The 18878-nt window shown below is 36.2% G+C and overlaps 1 long non-coding RNA gene across 1 annotated transcript in view; it reads right to left on the bottom strand.

The window, feature by feature from the left end:
• LOC131383190 (uncharacterized) overlaps nt 1-18055 on the bottom strand; it is a 50125-nt gene extending 32070 nt beyond the window's left edge. Inside the window, exon 1 of the long non-coding RNA XR_009213013.1 lies at nt 17979-18055. This is a non-coding gene — a long non-coding RNA (uncharacterized LOC131383190). The remainder of the gene's footprint in view (nt 1-17978) is intronic.
• Between the last annotated feature and the right edge of the window lie 823 nt (nt 18056-18878).

Here is an 18878-nt window from a genome sequence, read left to right as displayed (position 1 = left end):
GGCGATGTGGGCTCTTTTTTGGTTCCATATGAACTTTAAAGTAGTTTTTTCCAATTCTGTGAAGAAAGTCATTGGTAGCTTGATGGCGATGGCATTGAATCTATAAATGACCTTGGGCAGTATGGCCATTTTCACGATATTGATTCTTCCTATCCATGAGCATGGAATGTTCTTCCATTTGTTTGTATCCTCTTTGATTTCATTGAGCAGTGGTTTGTAGTTCTCCTTGAAGAGGTCCTTCACATCCCTTGTAAATTGGATTCCTAGGTATTTTATTCTCTTTGAAGCAGTTGTGAATGGGAGTTCACTCAGGATTTGGCTCTCTGTTTGTCTGTTATTGCTGTCTAAGAATGCTTGTGATTTTTGTACATTGATTTTGTATCCTGAGACTTTGCTGAAGTTGCTTATCAGCTTAAGGAGATTTTGGGCTGAGACAATGGGGTTTCCTAGATATACAATCATGTCATCTGCAAACAGAGACAATTTGACTTCCTCTATTTCCTTCTCCTGCCTAATTGCCCTGGCCAGAACTTCTAACACTATGTTGAATAGGAGTGTTGAGAGAGGGCATCCCTGTCTTGTGCCAGTTTTCAAAGGGAATGCTTCCAGTTTTTCCCATTCAGTATGATATTGGCTGTGGGTTTGTCATAGATCACTCATTATTTTGAGATACGTCCCATCAATACCTAATTGATTGAGAGATTTTAGCATGAAGGGTTGTTGAATTTTGTCAAAGGCCTTTTCTGCATCTATTGAGATAATCATGTGGTTTTTGCCTTTGGTTCTGTTTATATGCTGGATTACATTTATTGGTTTGCGTATGTTGAACCAGCCTTGCATCCCAGGGATGAAGCCTACTTGCTCATGGTGGATAAGCTTTTTGATGTGCTGCTGGATTCGGTTTGCCAGTATTTTATTGAGGATTTTTGCATCAATGTTCATCAAGGATATTGGTCTAAAATTCTCTTTTTTAGTTGTGTCTCTGCCCGGCTTTGGTATCAGGATGATGCTGGCCTCATCAAATGACTTAGGGAGGAGTCCCTCTTTTTCTATTGATTGGAATAGTTTCAGAAGGAATGGTAGCAGCTCCTCCTTGTACCTCTGGTAGAATTCGGCTCTGAATCCATCTGGTCCTGGACTCTTTTTGGTTGGTAAGCTATTGATTATTGCCACAATTTCAGAGCCTGTTATTGGTCTATTCAGAGATTCAACTTCTTCCTGGTTTAGTCTTGGGAGGGTGTATTTGTTGAGGAATTTATCCATTTCTTCTAGATTTTCTAGTTTATTTGCATAGAGGTGTTTGTAGTATTCTCTGATGGTAGATTGTATTTCTGTGGGATCGGTGGTGATATCCCCTTTTTCATTTTTTATTGCATCTATTTGATTCTTCTCTCTTTTCTTCTTTATTAGTCTTGCTAGCGGTCTATCAATTTTGTTGATCTTTTCAAAAAACCAGCTCCTGGATTCATTAATTTTTTGAAGGGTTTTTTGTGTCTCTATTTCCTTCAGTTCTGCTCTGATTTTTGTTATTTCTTGCCTCCTGCTAGCTTTTGAATGTGTTTGCTCTTGCTTTTCTAGTTCTTTTAATTGTGATGTTAGGGTGTCAATTTTGGATCTTTCCTGTTTTCTCTTGTGGGCATTTAGTGCTATAAATTTCCCTCTACACACTGCTTTTAAAGAGTCAAGACCCATCAGTGTGCTGTATTCAGGAAACCCATCTCACGTGCAGAGACACACATAGGCTCAAAATAAAAGGAGGGAGGAAGATCTACCAAGCAAATGGAAAACAAAAAAAGGCAGGAGTTGCAATCCTAGTCTCTGATAAAATAGACTTTAAACCAACAAAGATCAAAGGAGACAAAGAAGGCCATTACATAATGGTTAAGGGATCAATTCAACAAGAAGAGCTAACTATCCTAAATATATATGCACCCAACACAGGAGCACCCAGATTCATAAAGCAAGTCCTGAGTGACCTACAAAGAGACTTAGACTCCCACACAATAATAATGGGAGACTTTAACACCCCACTGTCAACATTAGACAGATCAACAAGACAGAAAGCTAGCAAGGATACCCAGGAATTGAACTCAGCTCTGCACCAAGCGGACGTAATAGACATCTACAGAACTCTCCACCCCAAATCAAAAGAATATACATTTTTTTCAGCACCACACCACACCTATTCCAAAATTGACCACATAGTTGGAAGTAAAGCTCTCCTCAGCAAATGTAAAAGAACAGAAATTATAACAAACTTTCTCTCAGACCACAGTGCAATCAAACTAGAACTCAGGATTAAAAAACTCACTCAAAACCGCTCAACTACATGGAAACTGAACAACCTGCTCCTGAGTGACTACTGGGTACATAACGAAATGAAGGCGGAAATAAGATGTTCTTTGAAACCAATGAGAACAAAGACACAACATACCAGAATATCAGAGAGGGTTTTTTTAAAATAATTTTCCCAAACATAGCCTTTCTTCTCAGGATGAGACTTTGCAGGGATATGAGTGTAAGAGCAGCTGAAAAAATCATGGTTTTTTTTTTTTTTTTTTTTTACAGTTAGTTTCAAAAACTAAAATTGACACATAGAAGCAAAGATATGGAGAGAGAGAGAAAGTGAAAGCAGGGGAAGAGCAGTTAAGATCAATAAAGTTTTCCTCTTTTTGGTCATGACTAGTTTGAATTAGGTTTCAGTCACTTGTAACCAGAGTTCTGTCTGATACACCCCTCCATATGTGTTTCTAAATCCTATCCACTGCCAATTCCTTTGGGGTCTTCCATATACACTCAATTATCCTTTCCTCTCTCCAAAATATTTCATCATTCTTACTTCAGTGAATTCTTCTGTCTGCCTTGAAATATTCACTTGTCTGGATCCCTCATCTTGAAATAAATCTTCATATGACTTGTAAGCTCCTCAAGTTACACTCATATTTCTTTCTAGCTGTTTACAACCAAACTTCCTGAATATGGTTTTATATTCTCAACTCTCATTCCTTGACTTCCTATAATGTGAGCTATTTTCAGTACTCAGAAGTATACTTCCAAGATTTCAAAAGCCTTCAGATCAGACTTCTGCTTTTCTTTTTTTCTTGTTCATCATTACAGATCTCTATCAGAGTATATATTTTCTATTATAATATATTAACTATAGCACTTCTACTGGATGGTGATTAAAACAATAGGCTTAGCCTTGAACATATTTGTAAGGTCTAGAGTCTCATCAACTACCTACCATATGTTTATGTTTAGATATCCCACAATTACTTTAGAGTCATGATGTCTATAAATGAACCTATCTTTATAAAACAAGCTTACTTCCCCTGACGTTTTTATGTTAATTCATTAGAAAAAGGGTCCAGTAACTTTTTCTGAACAAGGCCTGATAGTAAATACTATAGGATTTGCAGACTATCCAAATATGGTCTGTGATCCAACTATTCAACTCTTCTGTTGTAACATGAAGGCAGTCACAGATAATGGTCATTGAACTCTGATTTGATGCATACATAGTGCTATGCATGTGAAATTTGTTCATACAAGAAGGCTTCCTGCGCAAAATTATAGGCTATGATCTCCTTAAAAGAAAGAATTGTCATTTATTCCCTTTGTATGTCACAGCTCATTATACCATGACTTGCACAGAATGGAAGGATAATTAGCAAGGATTTCCTAGATTAATCTGTCCATGCTTTTTGTTGTTGTTGATTCCAGGGGTTACACAGAGTGAACATCATCATCATGCAACAACAAAAAATCAGTATAAGATCTGGAAGTTATATGAAAATAGTAACTTCCTAACTGCTATATTTTACTTGAAGAGTGGAGAAAACAATCTCTTAACTGCTAATGTTGGCTTGGAGGGAGGAGTGATGTGGAAAGTTCTTGGTAAATAAAAATTTAGTTTGTCAAGAAGATATGGGAAACATCATGAATACAAGATCTTTTCTACAGGTTCCAGAATCATCCACAATCCTAATTGCACTGATTCTTCCTGATAATGTCATCTAATTTTTCATATCTAGTTGGTACACCCACTAGGAATATAACCAATAACCATATGGTGAAGAGTTTAAGTGCTATTTGTCCTTTAATGGGGGGTCATCATGACTTTTTATATTTATCAAAGACTAAAATAATACCTCTAATCCTCAAAGCCTTGACTTCTATAATTGCTTACAAATGCATTTTTCACTCTGGGAAAAGCCATAGCTACATAAAACAACAAGAAAGATAAATTGTAATCAATCTAAACAAGAATTTAATGCAGTGGAAATGAAAAGAAAGAATCATATTTTAATGACTTCCTAGATCAAACAATCTGAATGAACATACTACAAACTATAGAGTTTTGTTTCCTAATGGATATTAATTTTAGACTTCTTGTAGTTTCTGGCAGATATATGTAAAGCCCAGCCATTATTTTTAAGTATGTTACCTATAGCATTTTCCAAGTATAGTAGCATAATAAGACATACAAATAATGATCTAAGAGCAAGAAAGAAAGAGGTTAAACCTCTATATTAGTGGGAATTTTCTGCTTTTAGACTAATCAGTTATCATTAAGTTTTAAAATGTAATTTACTGTTACTAAATGGCCTACAATTTAATATTTCTCTGAAAATTGGTCAGAGGTTATAACTCTTTAAAATATTAAATCAGTTACAGCGCATCTGCTGACCTTGTCACATTAACAATAAGATTCTTCAGATCCCTAAGTTGTCCAAAAGCATTTATGTTTTGATAGATGAGTAATGGAATATCTGGTATTTTCCAGTCATTAAATTAACCTCTTACTCAAAACATGTCCCCAAATTTTTCACTCAATATAATGTACATGCCAATCTTTCACATATATATGCTAATATTATAATTCCAAATTTTCAAACATTATAAAATATTAGTTGATTCAAATGAGATTATATGTGCAAACAAGAAGAACCTTATAATGTAGCTTTGTGCCAAATATCCTGTCTTTTCTAAAACACTCAGGAAGGAAGTCAGATTCTATAAAGCCCAAGCTTAATTGAACGAGTTGAAACTGATCAGGACAAGACATCACCTTGTATTACGTTTAGATATGAACATTAGGAAAGATGAGTACAGTCACAACACTGGTAGAGCAATCTAGACTAACGTTATGCCATATGCAACTGGCTCATGACAAGACGTTTATAACACAGTGACAAATCAGGAAGAAACATTTCCCTAATTCATCTATGACCAAGAAGTTTCAAAATGGAGTCATACTATTAAAGAAAGTAAAAAATCTTGATTGTGGATTTAATGATGAAGTTCTGTTTAAAGCCATTACTAAATACAAGGAAGAAAATGGGAAAACTATTATTTTTGTTAAAAAGGGAAAAATCAGGGTAAAAACCTTGTTCCTCCAAAATTTGAGATAAGTAAGAGTGAGATATTGAAAACCTTAAGGGACTCAAAAATATATTTCCCGGCCTGGAAAGGGAACTCAGGAATGGTCATTAAAGGAGATTATTTCAGAGAGCTAATAGATCTCTTATAAGTTAAAAAAAAAAATGACCAGTGTTCTAACTGATCAGGACCTCTGTGAGGATGAAACCAGGTTAATGGCTTAATATGTTGTTGGAATTCACTACTGGAAAAAAAGTGAACAAAAGGTTACCATCTCTGCGGAAAATAACTTGGTCACTACTCACATTGAATTAAAATACAATTTAAAGGGTATTTCTCTAACACACGGTGCTTCCCAAGTAGGGAAGCAGTTGACACACAGACAACACATGAGATTCCTAACCTCAGATCCTGCCTTATTCCTAGTTGATTAAATTATGTGAGAGATATTTCCAGTGAAGACAACCAGAAAGAAAAAAATATTTGCTTTCTATGTTGTACTGGAAACCATAAGGAGTTTTCTTCAAATCATATGGATGAAAAAAAAGCTATAATTTAGCAATTTCTAATGAGTTATGGTTCTGTCTGAGCCTGAGTTTATGCTTTGATAAGTTTCTTTAAAAATGCATTTCCAGAGGTACACTTTCATAATGAATAATTTATTTTATACATGTAATTTATGTGAAAGATAAGCAGGGAAAAGAAAAACTAGCATCATTCTAATCTCAGAAGATATTTTTCCTTTTATCAATAGATTTGTGTGGTCCTCTAAAAATCCTTGCAAGTACCACAGCTGTAGACTCATGTCCTTAGGAGTACACGTAATATGCACACTTTGATGCTCTTATTGCTTAAGAAGAATATTTTCCAGCTGTGCTTTTGCATTAAAGAAAATGACTCTGTTACTATAAAGCTCTCTGCCGTCAAACCCCTTGAGAATCCTGTGGCATATGGTGCATCTCAGTGGAGTGTAGATTGGTGGGTGTGGCCTGGTGGTTACTTCTCTGGGGAGGTGCAGCTTCACTTTCACTCCAAGAGTCACAGTAAAAAGTATAAATTTGCATCATACAATAAGAGCATAAATGCCTTTGCCAGCCTTTTGGCAATATCTTTTCCTCAAGCTGGCAAACAAAATTTAGCAGATGCTTCCCCAGATGATTCCACACTGATGAGCATTATATATGCAATCTATCTCATATGATTGTACAACACAGATCGCCATAAACATTCCATGTTTCACAGTCTGTCTGCCAACTGAGCTATGACTCTTTAGGTTTCCTGGGCATAAAATCACTGTGCATTTGGCAATCTGCCCACTAATCCAGGTGGGAAAAATAAAATTTGTGATGACAAGCCTTGGCTTCTCTGATTTATTAGTATAGGTGTATGTGAAAAGGATGAGTTCTGAGCAAGCTTTCTTATTGTGGATAGCACAGATGCAAGAAAAGTCAAGACAAACTCAGATATCTTGGCCAGGAAATATTGAAAAGTTCAGGTAATAGCATCTTCTTTTGCTTTGTGGCAATTTAAAAAGCCCCATGCATCCAATTCAGAAACACACTGACCCATTGCTGGACTGGCATTCATCTGTCCTCCAGTCTGTTCCTTCCAATCTAAACAAGGTTGCATGATAAGAAAAAAAAAATAGTTTGTTGGAACCCAAGTGGCCTAGCTTCTAATCTCTTATCTGCTATTTATTAGTTATATGACTTTTGATGTGTTAATTAACTTGGAATATATAATAATGATTACTAATTTTTTGTGAGACATATTATAGTATCTATGAAAAAGGCACTATGAAGACCCTGAGTAATCACTTAAACTTCACCATAATGAGATATAGTCTAATATTATCCCCATTTAAAAATAAAACAATAAAGCTTAGAGCACTTAAATTACCTGACTAAGTCATACAGCAAGTAAGTCACAAATCTTTCCCACACTTATCTTTTCTTACACATCAAGGCTACCAGTGCCTAAAATCAGGCTTCATATCTCCTGCCTAAATAATAGCAAGAGCCTCTTGGGGATGAAGAAAATGGAAGATTCAAGAATTACTCATAGGTTTCTAAGAAAGTAGATCATTGATAGTGCTTTTAAACAAGATACAGTAAATAGAAAGAATACACACACGCATGCACACACACACACACACACACACACACACATATATAGCAGTGAGATAGAAGGAGATAATGAGTTCAGGTTGGGAAAATTTTAATTTACTATGTAATGTACAAGTGGGTAATGCTCATCAGGCAAACAGGTTCAGGTGGTATCTGGATTCTGGCCAGAGCATGGCAATAGACCATGAAAGTACATTACATTAAAAAGAAGAGGAAAAATGTACCAAACAAGACAAAGAACATAAACTAGAAAAAGGTCAATCCTACAGAGAAGAAGAAATTTCCTCATAATTCCTCCATGTTATGCAAAAACAATAAATCCCTTGATTCAGTAAAACAAACACTCAAAGATTGGATAATGAAATAAAAGAATAAGATAAAAAGGAGTGACTTAAGATGCAACAAAGAAAGTTGAAGACTAAAATAATCTTCTGTGTCTGAATATTTGTGGCCCCTTCCAAAATTCATATGTTGAAACCTAATCACAAAAGTGATAGTATCAGTAGGAAGGGCCTTTGGGAAGTGACTAGGTCGTAACATTGGAGCCCTCAAGAAAGGAATTACTACCTTTATAACAGACGCCCCAAAGAGCTGCCTTGCTCCCTCCACCACGTGAGGACATGGAAAAAAGATGGATGTCCATGAACTAGTAAGCAGGCCCTCATCAGACACTGCATCTATTGACATCTTGATCTTAGACTTCTGAGCCTCCAGAACTGTAAATTTCTGTTTTTATAAGCTATCCAGTTTATGATGTTTTGTTAAAGTGGCTCGAAAGGGTTGATCTGTGCAGCAAACCACCATGGCATATACGTTTACCTGTGTAACAAACCTGCACATCCTGCACATGTACCCCAGAAGTTACAATGAAAGTTTCAGGAAAAATACAATAAAATTAAATAAAAATTTTAAGTGAGTTGACAAGATTGACACCATCACTATGTAACTGACAAATAAGTTAGATTAGCACAAAGAAAGCAGTAGAACGAAGGCATTTAGAATTTGAAAAATTGAGAAGGAAAATATTATCATCAAACTAAATGTAGATTAAAAAATAGTTTCAAGAAACTAGACAGAAGCGAATTATATTTAAAAATCAGGCAAAATGTTCCATTATAATAACTGCTGTCCCTCTTCGTTTGTTTTCTGTTGCTAAAAACAGACTATGATACAATTTGAATATCTGTCTGTCAAATCTCATGTTGAACTGTAATCCCCAATATTGAAGGTAGGGCCTGGTAGGAGATGCTTGGTTCAAGGAGGCAGATCCCCCATAGTTTGGTGCTTTCCTTGGAATAGTGAGTGAGTTCTCATGAGATCTGGCCATTTAAAAGTGTGTGGCACTGCCCCCTGCCCGCCTTTGGCTCCTGCTTTTTCCATGTGATGTGTCTGCTCCCGCTTCACCTTCTGCTGCTGTGAGTAAAAGTTCTCTGAGGCCTCTTCAGAAAATGAGCAGATCCCGGCGCCATGCTTCCTGTACAGCCTGCAGAACTGCGAGCCAATTAAATCTCTTTTCTTTATAAATTACGCAGTCTTATAGCAATGCAAGAACAGCCTAATCCAGACTACTTGACACTGAATAATTTATAAAGAAAAGAGATTTATTTAGCTAATGGTTGGCCAGGCTGAAAAGCTCAAGGGCATGGCCTTGGCTTCCAGAGAAGGCTTTCATGCTATGTTACAACATAGTAGAGAAATTCAAAGGGGAAGCACACATGTGCAAAAGAGGGGAAAAACTGAGGAGCTCCTGGCTTTATAACAGTCCACTCTCACGGGAAGCAATCTATTCCTTGAGAACTAATTCAGCCTCCAGAGATCAAGCACCCACTCACTGCTGTGAACACAGCCCCGATCCATTCATGAGAGATCTATAATAACACCACAACACAAACACCTCGCACTAATCCCCCCTCCCAAAATGGCCATATTGGGGATAAAATTTTGGTGAAGACAAACTATTAATATATCTAAACCATAGCATTGTTCCCGTAGAAATCTATCCATAAAATGAATAAATAACAGACTTCATTCAATGATGTAGTTCAAGAAAATCTCCTTTGAAAAAAGAGAAAACTGCGGATTAAAAGAGCGTACAGGAAAATTTAATGTAGACTCTTTAAACCAAGACATACTGTACTGAACAACTGAACTTCAGTGACACAATAATTATTTAGATAAAAAGACAGGTTTCTGTTTCCTGCTGAGAAGGATAAGGGGGGTTAGGGAAAGATGATCCAGGATCGCAAAGAGACAGGAGCCCGCAGAAATAGACAGTATGAGAACACATGTTTATCTGAGGCAGACACAACTCAATCCAGTAAGAACAATTTAGCTAGAATAGTTAACAAGTTGATGGAGGTAAATGTGGGTTGCTAAGAGAGTGTGGGAATCCATGGAGCTGAAAATACAAGGGGAATTTGCACCCTCTTGCCAACTTTTGTTACATGGGCCCAACTTGTTGAGAGTACTGAAGAGTTGCTCTTCATGGTGTAGTTTAGGGATGATAAAAGTCTTCACTGGGACCCTTCCAAACATCACTATATGGAATAAGAGATTTAATTTGTAGGGGAAGGGCAATATAATCTGCCACTCTTAGTGCACTGGTAAAACCCATTACCTCTATGGAAGGGGAGAGAAAAAAAATCTTTAGTTCCCAGGAAGGAGCAGAAATGACTGCTGTCCCCAGAGCTACAGCTGAGGGAGGGATATGAGTGCAAAGAAGGTCACGGCATTGACACTCAGGAATACAGTGCCTGCCTAAAACTGAAGCTTAATCAGAATAATAAAAAATGCAATTTTCCTCTACCTCCATTATCAGACTAATATCAATGGAATACTGCACCAAGATCATGGAGATACTTTCTCCCAGAGATGCAGCACAAAGGACTGACCAAAAGTTAAGAGTGGAGCAACACTGAGAGAAAACCACTGGAATATCAGCCCCCATGCTAAATACAAGATAATACAAGGTATCACTGGAGGTATTCGATGCCTATGGTACCACAAGGATAATTAAGGCAACCACAAAACCCCAGTCCAACCCACCTCCAGATTAGCTGAAGTTAAACATTTGCTTTAAAGGCCTCATAAAAAAAAAAAAAAAAAGGTATATTGGCCAGGCACGGTGGCTCATGCCTGTGATCCCAGCACTTTGGGAGGCCGAGGCGGGTGGATCATGAGGTCAAGAGATGGAGACCATCCTGGCTAACACGATGAAACCCCGTCTCTACTAAAAATACAAAAAATTAGCCAGGCGTGGTGGTATGCAGGAGGCTACTCAGGAGGCTGAGGCAGGAGAATCGCTTGAAACCAGGAGGTGGATGTTGCAGTGAGCCAAGATCACACCACTGCACTCCAGCCTGGGCAACAGAGTGAGACTCTGCCTCAAAAAAAAAAAAAAAAAAAAACCGGAAAAAGAAAAAAGAAAAAAAGAAAAGAAAAAAGGTATATACACTTCCAGGGATACAATCTAGTTATCTCCATCTCTATTCTTCTACACGAGAGGGTTGCTATCAACAAATAATTTTAGGCATATGATAAGGCAAGACAAAATAACACATCCAAAGATCCAAAGGAATCAGCACAACTAGACCCAGATATGACACCAATACAGAAAATATGAGGCAGAGAACTTAAAATAACTAGGATTAAAATGTTAAAGGCTCTAATGAAGAAAGTTAATGATAAGCAAAATGAAAATTGCTTTTAAATACATATCAAGGCAGAAAAAACTAACCTACAAAAGATTAAAAAAAAAAAATCAGGCTGGCCTCAAACTTCACATCGACACTCAAATACAGCAAAACTAACTGAGGTATACGAAGTGACCCAACATACTCACAATATACCCACACAACATACCATTCAGTTATCAATGCCAAGAAGTCTCTGTTTATTTAGACAGGCTCTTACTCTGTTGGCCAAGCTGGAGTTCAGTGGCACAATCACGGCTCACTGCAACCTCGACTTCCTGGGCTCAGGTGATTCTCTTACCTCAGCATCCTGAGTAACTGGGACTATCGGTGTGTGCCACCATGCCTTGCTAATTTCCTGTATTTTTTGTAGAGATGGGGTTTTGTCAAGCTGCCCAGGCTGGCATTGAACTCCTGGCTCAAGCAACCTGTCAAGAAGTCATTACTAAACACAAAAAACAATTTTCAGAAATTTGCTACCTATACTCCTCGTCAAGAAAAAAATAATAAAATCAGCCAATTTTAGATTGGAATTAATATTCATACCTGAGAAATAGAGATATTATAGTAAGAGACATAGAAGTGAACACTAAATTCATTCTATAAAAATATAGAAACTTAACTCAAAAAATATTCTTTAAATAAATAAAATCCCACTGAATATATATTGAGTGCTTACTATGTTCCAGGCATTACTCTGAATAATTGGAATTGAGCAGAGAAAAGGAACAAACAAAAATATTTGTGTGAGTGAAGCTGACCCATTTAGACATAAAATTACCGAATAACAAGAGAATTATGACTGCAAAACTAGATTTGAATTCTATAATCCTAGAAAATTCAAAATCAATTGTTTAAGTGATAAGAGCCAGAATATAAGTATAGGAAAGCTGAGATGTGTCAAAAGTGCTAAATTCTTCTCTTTCATGGCATGGCTTCAATTGTTTCCAATTATAAACATGTTCTTTTAAAAATATAACTCAAAAATTGTAATTATTTTCATAATTTTTTCCTTAAGGAGAATTTCTTTTAAATCCTCTGTTGTAAATTTATTTGAGATTCAGCAATTCTTTGAATTTTATTTTAGTATCTTTTGCTTATTGACTTCAAGTAAAAGTAAAATCAATCTTATTTTATTTTTCAAAGTTTCTACAGTACCGTTCAATAGTTCTAAAGTTATTTTTCTATTATTTATCTGAATTATGTCTTATATAATGTTTGCCTAGAATAATGAGGTTTATTTTCAAATAGTGGGATTGCTTTTTACTTAATTTTATTTTGTACATTTCTGTACTGTTTAAATTCTCTACAACGAGCATAAATTATTTTTATAAATAACAATATAACTTTTTTTCTCAGAAGGCAAGTTATTACTGGGTGGTGAGAATATTAATGATGTTAATTTTCTTTTTTGTCTTTTTCTTTAGTTTGAAAAAAAAGGATGTAAATAAAGTAACAGTGTAAAACACTGAGTAACATTAAATGTGACAATGTTTTAAAAAATGGAGTAACAGGCAGTCTGATAGATAAATAAGCTTCTGGAGGACAGAGGTGTACCCACCAGGAACTACCACAAAGGATGTAAAGGCATTCTCCCCATCCCTTTTCAGCACTGAATTAGGTCAGAGTTAGAGATCTTTGAGAAATAGTTTTGCTCTTTGAGGAGTGGTGATGGACAGAAAATCTGCATGGGGAACAAAGGTTGCTGGATCTGTCTGTCTGCCTTGCTCCAAGAGGTACATGTGCATTATTAGCCACTGTCACCCAAATGGTCTGTATTGCCTCTGTTTTGGTAATAGGATCCTAATTCTGAACTAGTGAACCAGACTAATACCTGAGCTGCTTTTTTTTTTAAATCCCTGGAAAGGGAAGCAAATCATTTCCTTTAAAATATTATTGAATATGCCTAAACTATACTGACTAGGAATTTCTGTTCATTTCTTGCTGAGATAAGCTAATGGCTACATGTTAAACTTTCCAGGAAATAGTTACACGGAAACCGGGAATGAGTCCAGGTTCCCTTTCATTGTTTTTGTCAACCAATAGCACAAATCCTCTTGAAACCTGCAGCTTATCATGCTCATTATCTAAAGTGGAACAAAAATTGCCATTAGTGTTCCAGAGGGGGCCTTGGGTGAGAAGGTGGAGAGATGAGAAGCTTTAAAATATGGAACACTTAGTTCAGGCTGGGAAAGTGTCTGAAGTAAAGTTTTTTTAAAAGAATCATAGTAGAAAATAGATTGCATATTTTCGTAAAGTAAATTGCCTGGGCAAGATATAAATTTAAAAGAGAGTAGTTCTTGTTACCTTCACAATGTGCCCCGTGTTATGAATATACCTGCTGTCAGATTCTGTCTATTCATGAATAGCAATGCTTCAAATTCTATGGCCATAAGATTTCTTTGAAAACAATAGAGAAAGTCATCAATTAGCAGCACAAAAGGAAAAAACAGAAAGAGAAAGAGATTCCTTGTTCAGCAGGGATGCCTTTTAATGCTTTCTTGTCAGACTTCTATGGCTCCATGCGCTCTGTCAGTTACTTTAGGTCTCAGACATGGAACGTTTCTTTCAAAAGGTCATCCCTACATGGCATTTTCCCCCGTTTAATTTTAGAAATTCTAACCCCAGTAAGTTTAACCATCTAGGAGCCTGAGAGCAACAACGTATTTCAGTGCTGCTGAAACTGGAGTTGGATTAAATACAGGCCTCATGGATGTTTTCCATATGACATCTTTGTAGCTGCAACAGCTAACTCAAAAATCATCAGCTTTCAAGGTGCTGAGGTTTGCAAAGCATCAAGAAAATTGAAAAGCACAACATTATTAGATTTTTAAACTATAGTCAAAGTATAACCTATTTTAAACGTAATGAATTTTCAACCAATAAAAGGTCAACAATATCTCTTGAGTCATGAGTACATGTATAACCCTGAAGCACTACACAGTATGATCTGGACAATTTGCAGAATAACCACAGTCTGGGAGACGCATACCTGCTAGAAAGTCACCTTTCAAGTCATTGTTTGTCTTTGCCTTTATGGAGAAGGTGAAATACACTTCAAAGCTTTAAACATTCTCAGAATTTAGGGACTTGCCACCATTTAGAAACTGTTTGAGGACAATGAAGGTTGAAAGGCTTCAGCCTACAAAGTCCCTCAGGATTTGAGATCAAAGCTGAGGCCAGTTCAAGAAATCTGCAACCAATGGTAGCTCAATACATAGGAGAAATGGTCAGCTAATCTTTGTTATCATTTGAGGCAGAAAAAAAGGATTCCTACCCATGATGATTTCATCATTAAGTCTAAATATGGCCTAACAACACCATCATTAGTGCACCCTTTCAGTACCTTAGTGTGCCTGCATGTGGGGTGTGGGCATGTGTGTTAAAATTAAGAGGTAAAATTGGTGATGGGGTGGAAATCAGTACATCAATAAAAAATATGTAATTAAATTCATTAAGTGTTTATAAGGTAAAACCTATGTGTCTTATACAAGGGCCCATGCTACATTGCTTCATACTGGAGACAGTGAAATATAGTGATATTTATGATAGATTTTTAAAGATCTTACGATTTAAAGAAATATAAATTGATTTTTTTCTTTTAGAAATAATATAAATTGAGAGCTAAAATTTGTATTCAATAAGCAAAACAAATACTCATTTATGCGTTAGCTCTCTTAGTACGTGAAAGAAAGAAAACTAAAGAAGAAAAAGGACAGAAGGGTTCAGAAAGAATGAAAAAGGGGAGGAAAACGTTGAGGAAAGATACAAAGGAGAGAATTTAACACAAAAGACAAATAAAAACATGTAAGAAGGGAGGAATACTACATGAGAAAATCAGAGGAAGAGAAAAGAGAAATGGAAAAGACAAAACAGGCAAAAAAAACAAAAATGAAGAAAAACTCAGAATGATGGGGAAGATAGAGGTAAAAGAAAAGAGATTCCAGAATTTTTTAAAGTACCGTAAAAAAGCAGAAGAAAAGTGAGACTGAAATACAGACACTGGCTGAGGTAGAAGGAATACAGATAAGCATCACAGATTCTGAAGTATTAGGTAGAGATAAACTGTTCGTGTCCTGTTCTGCTGCTCTTTTCTCTGGCAAATTTAGACAACATGATTAATTCTCTTTGAAGTCCTGAGAGAGCATTGGTCATAGCCCAGAAGAACCCCTCTGAGTATATAGCCACATTAGCCAAGTAAAAAGAAACATTTTCTCAGACTTGCCAAGGTATGACTGGTGAGATTACACTCTAGAGGATATTCCACCAAAAAAAAAAAAATAAAATAAAATCTAGATTTTGGCTGAGAGATTTCCAAGTGATAATTCAAGCAAGGTTTTCAGAAGACTTCCTGAATATGCAAATCTCCATATCATATTTCTCAACTGTGGCACTGTTGACATTTCAAGCCGGATAATTCCTTCTGTGCTAGGGTTGTCTGTGTATTGTAGGATTTTAGCAGAATCCCTGACCTCTCTTTACTAGATACCAGCTGCACCTGCCTGTAGCTACAATCAAAACCAGACATTGCCAACTGTCCCCTGGGGAGTCTGGGTGGAGTGCAAATTCACGCTGTGGAGCGCCACTGCTCTAATGCATTAACATTAATGAGTTTGCACAATTAGATAGCAAAGAGTAGGAAATAGGTATTTCCCGGGTAAGGTGCGATGCTGCACAGAAATTAACCATATTGAGTCCAATGCCTTAACCACTCAGCCATCACAGCCACAGAAATTAACCATGTCTAAATTATAGTTAGTCCCAATTTCCTCTCACCCACCTTCACAAACCCATAATGTTAGCTTAGTTCTCTACACCCCTTCTAGGAGATCTGGGACCATTGGTCTAACCAGAGTTTGGAGAGAGTCCCCAGAGCACCAACTATAATCAGGACAGTCGGCTGGGTGCTTCCTATCAACTCTGGATTGAGGGCGGTGGCCACAGCATCAAATGGGCCACCACAAATACTGAATGACAAATGCTTTAGAGTCAGATTAACTATAGTACAGGATGGGGGCATGATTTTCTGGCACAGAATCCTCCACGAGGGTGCCATTTTCCTCTCTCAGGCTTTCTGTTTGAAAACCCTCAGAGAATATTAAAAACTTCACTTTTAGCAGGTGCCTGGCTTTGCTGAGTTCAATTAAGTTGCACAGTTTCTAAATTACCCCCCAGATATTAGCCATAGGCTATTGAGACACAAGTCAGGCAGGACACAGGCCAGGGTCTAAGAATTCTAGTCAACTCCAGAGAGGAATTTCAACTCCTAAAATGACCCTGGAATTTTGCCATGAGCAGGTCTTTGAGTTCAGCTATTTTATTTAGATCGCGCTATGATGAGGCATAGCCATAAGGACATTGCTATGTTATCTTTCATATGTAATTTTCTTGCTTATGATGCCAGCTTTCAGTCAGCCTTTACCCCATGGTTTTTTGTTTGTTTTTATTTTTATTTTTTTGGTATACAGATCTCTTTTCAATACAACATTTTATTATGCAGAAAATAAACTTAACTACTCAGATAACTCTGTTTATATTTGTTAGCAGACAAAAAAAGTGTGAGAAATATACATATTAGATTAGAAAAATAGAAACTATACCCAAACGATAGAAAATGAAAAGTGAAAATCTGTCTCTCCTTACACTCCCTCAGCCTTTTCCTCAAGAGAAATCATTCTCTGCAGTTTCAAGTGACTCTGGGCATGGAGAATCACCATAACTGAATACACACATATATTCACTGTCCACTAATGATGAGGCTTTGGATATGCAGCACATTGTTAGAAAATAAATATCAATTATGATTTCACATAGAAAGATTTTATATTAAGCATCCTGTTCTCTACTTTTATAAAAATCTGTTTTAGAGATTATCCCATCTGTTTTTATAGTGACCTAGATCAGTCTTTTGAGGATTGTTCCACATGAAATTGTGTGGATATATAACTCTAATCTGTACGCTATTGAAAGCAACTTTAGGTTTTTGTTGTTGCTGATGATGATTTTGATACTACACAGAAAGATACAAAGAATACTCTTGTACATAAATCTTAGTAAACTTGTGCAAATGTATCCACAGGAAACATTTTCCAATGATTTTAGAAATGTATTATCTCTAGACTTCCTCCTGGAATCATTCATTCTGGGAGAAGTTTCAAAATGGTCTCTCATCTAGTCAAAAAGTACATATTTGAATAAGAAAAGACCACACACATATTACATGTTTCCATTTATATAAAACGTCCAGAATAGGCAAATCTATACAGACAGAAAGTAGACTAAAGGCTGCCAAAGGCCTGTATAGAAAGGGAAATGGGGAGTGATTGAAAATGGAAATAACCTTCTTTCGGGCGTGATAAAAATGTTCTGGTATTAGATAGTAGTGATGATCACACGACTTCAATATATTATGCTACAAACCACTTCATTCACTTTAAAAGTGTAAAATTCATGATATGTAAATCATGCCTTAATAAAGCTAATATTAAAACTATGTATGTGTACATGTAATTTCTACATAAACAAGCAACTATTTTTGTATATCAATATTAATAAGAACAAAGTTGGAAATCTCTACCCAGTTGGGCCTGGACTGACCCAGAGAAAAAAGTGATATTGACCTTGGGTACAAAAGAGGCCAGACTACATTCTAGGACCCAGATACTTTTTCAGTATTTGAAGCGTATCTCTAGCTACATATGGATGCTAATTATATTTTCTGAACCAATACTCAGAGATTTTATGTAACTAGTACAAGTTCACTTGTAATCAGACTTACAGTTAGACAGAATGCTTGAGAGCGTGTCTGTTCTGGGAAGCTGAGAAGTGAAGTTTCAACACATGCATAGAGCTAGTATTATCCTGAAAGTTGGAAATAAGAAACAGCAGTTCAAACAAATACTAAATTACTTCTTATTATGTATTCATTTGGAAATTATCTATTTCACTTACAAGGGCCAATTGAAATACAGAAATGTTAAAATAAAAGCTGCCCAAGTCACAGAAGGCAACCACAAAGAGGAGGTTAAACATCAGAATTAAAGCATGTATTTATATGTATTTAATTATATATATATATACAATTACTCTAGAAAGAATCTTAAAGAAGTTTTTTTTTTTTTCCACTATTGCCATGAGACTCTTTGTTTGACAGTCATCTGATTTACATAAAATCAAATCTGGAAACTGAAAAGAAAGAGATAATTATATGCAATTACTTCGCCATGGAAGGTGGTTCCTATTACTAAATGGATTTACGTTTCTTTTTTCTTTCCCAATTATCACCACCTGAAAAGAAAAAGAAAAGTCCCTTACATTAACATTCTTGTGTAACCACATTTATTATTTGGGGATAAAGGAAGGATCCTCTTTTAAGTTTCACTCTCCGCTAATGATGAGGCTTTGAATATGCAGTATATTGTTAGAAAATAAAAATCAGTTCATTTACTCCTACAGGTTTATGTGTTGATTTGGATCCAAGTGTGTTCTTTTCAGACCAAATACTTAGTTCTAAAAGTTTTATGCTTTCTGACTGCAGAATGATATAAGCATCAATGGGATTTTGCCTTATTCTCTAATGGTCTGACATTTTTCCAGACCAGAAAAAATTATGTAAATCAGAGAAAAAGAGAAATCTACTATGTGCTTTATGGAAATTTGAAGAACAAAAGAAGAAACA

The sequence above is a fragment of the Hylobates moloch genome, unplaced genomic scaffold (assembly GCF_009828535.3).
Source record: "Hylobates moloch isolate HMO894 unplaced genomic scaffold, HMol_V3 SCAFFOLD_4, whole genome shotgun sequence".
In the NCBI taxonomy this organism is placed as follows: domain Eukaryota; kingdom Metazoa; phylum Chordata; class Mammalia; order Primates; family Hylobatidae; genus Hylobates; species Hylobates moloch.
The sequence above is the reverse complement of the archived record's forward strand: the minus strand, read 5'-3'. Positions and strand labels throughout refer to the sequence as shown.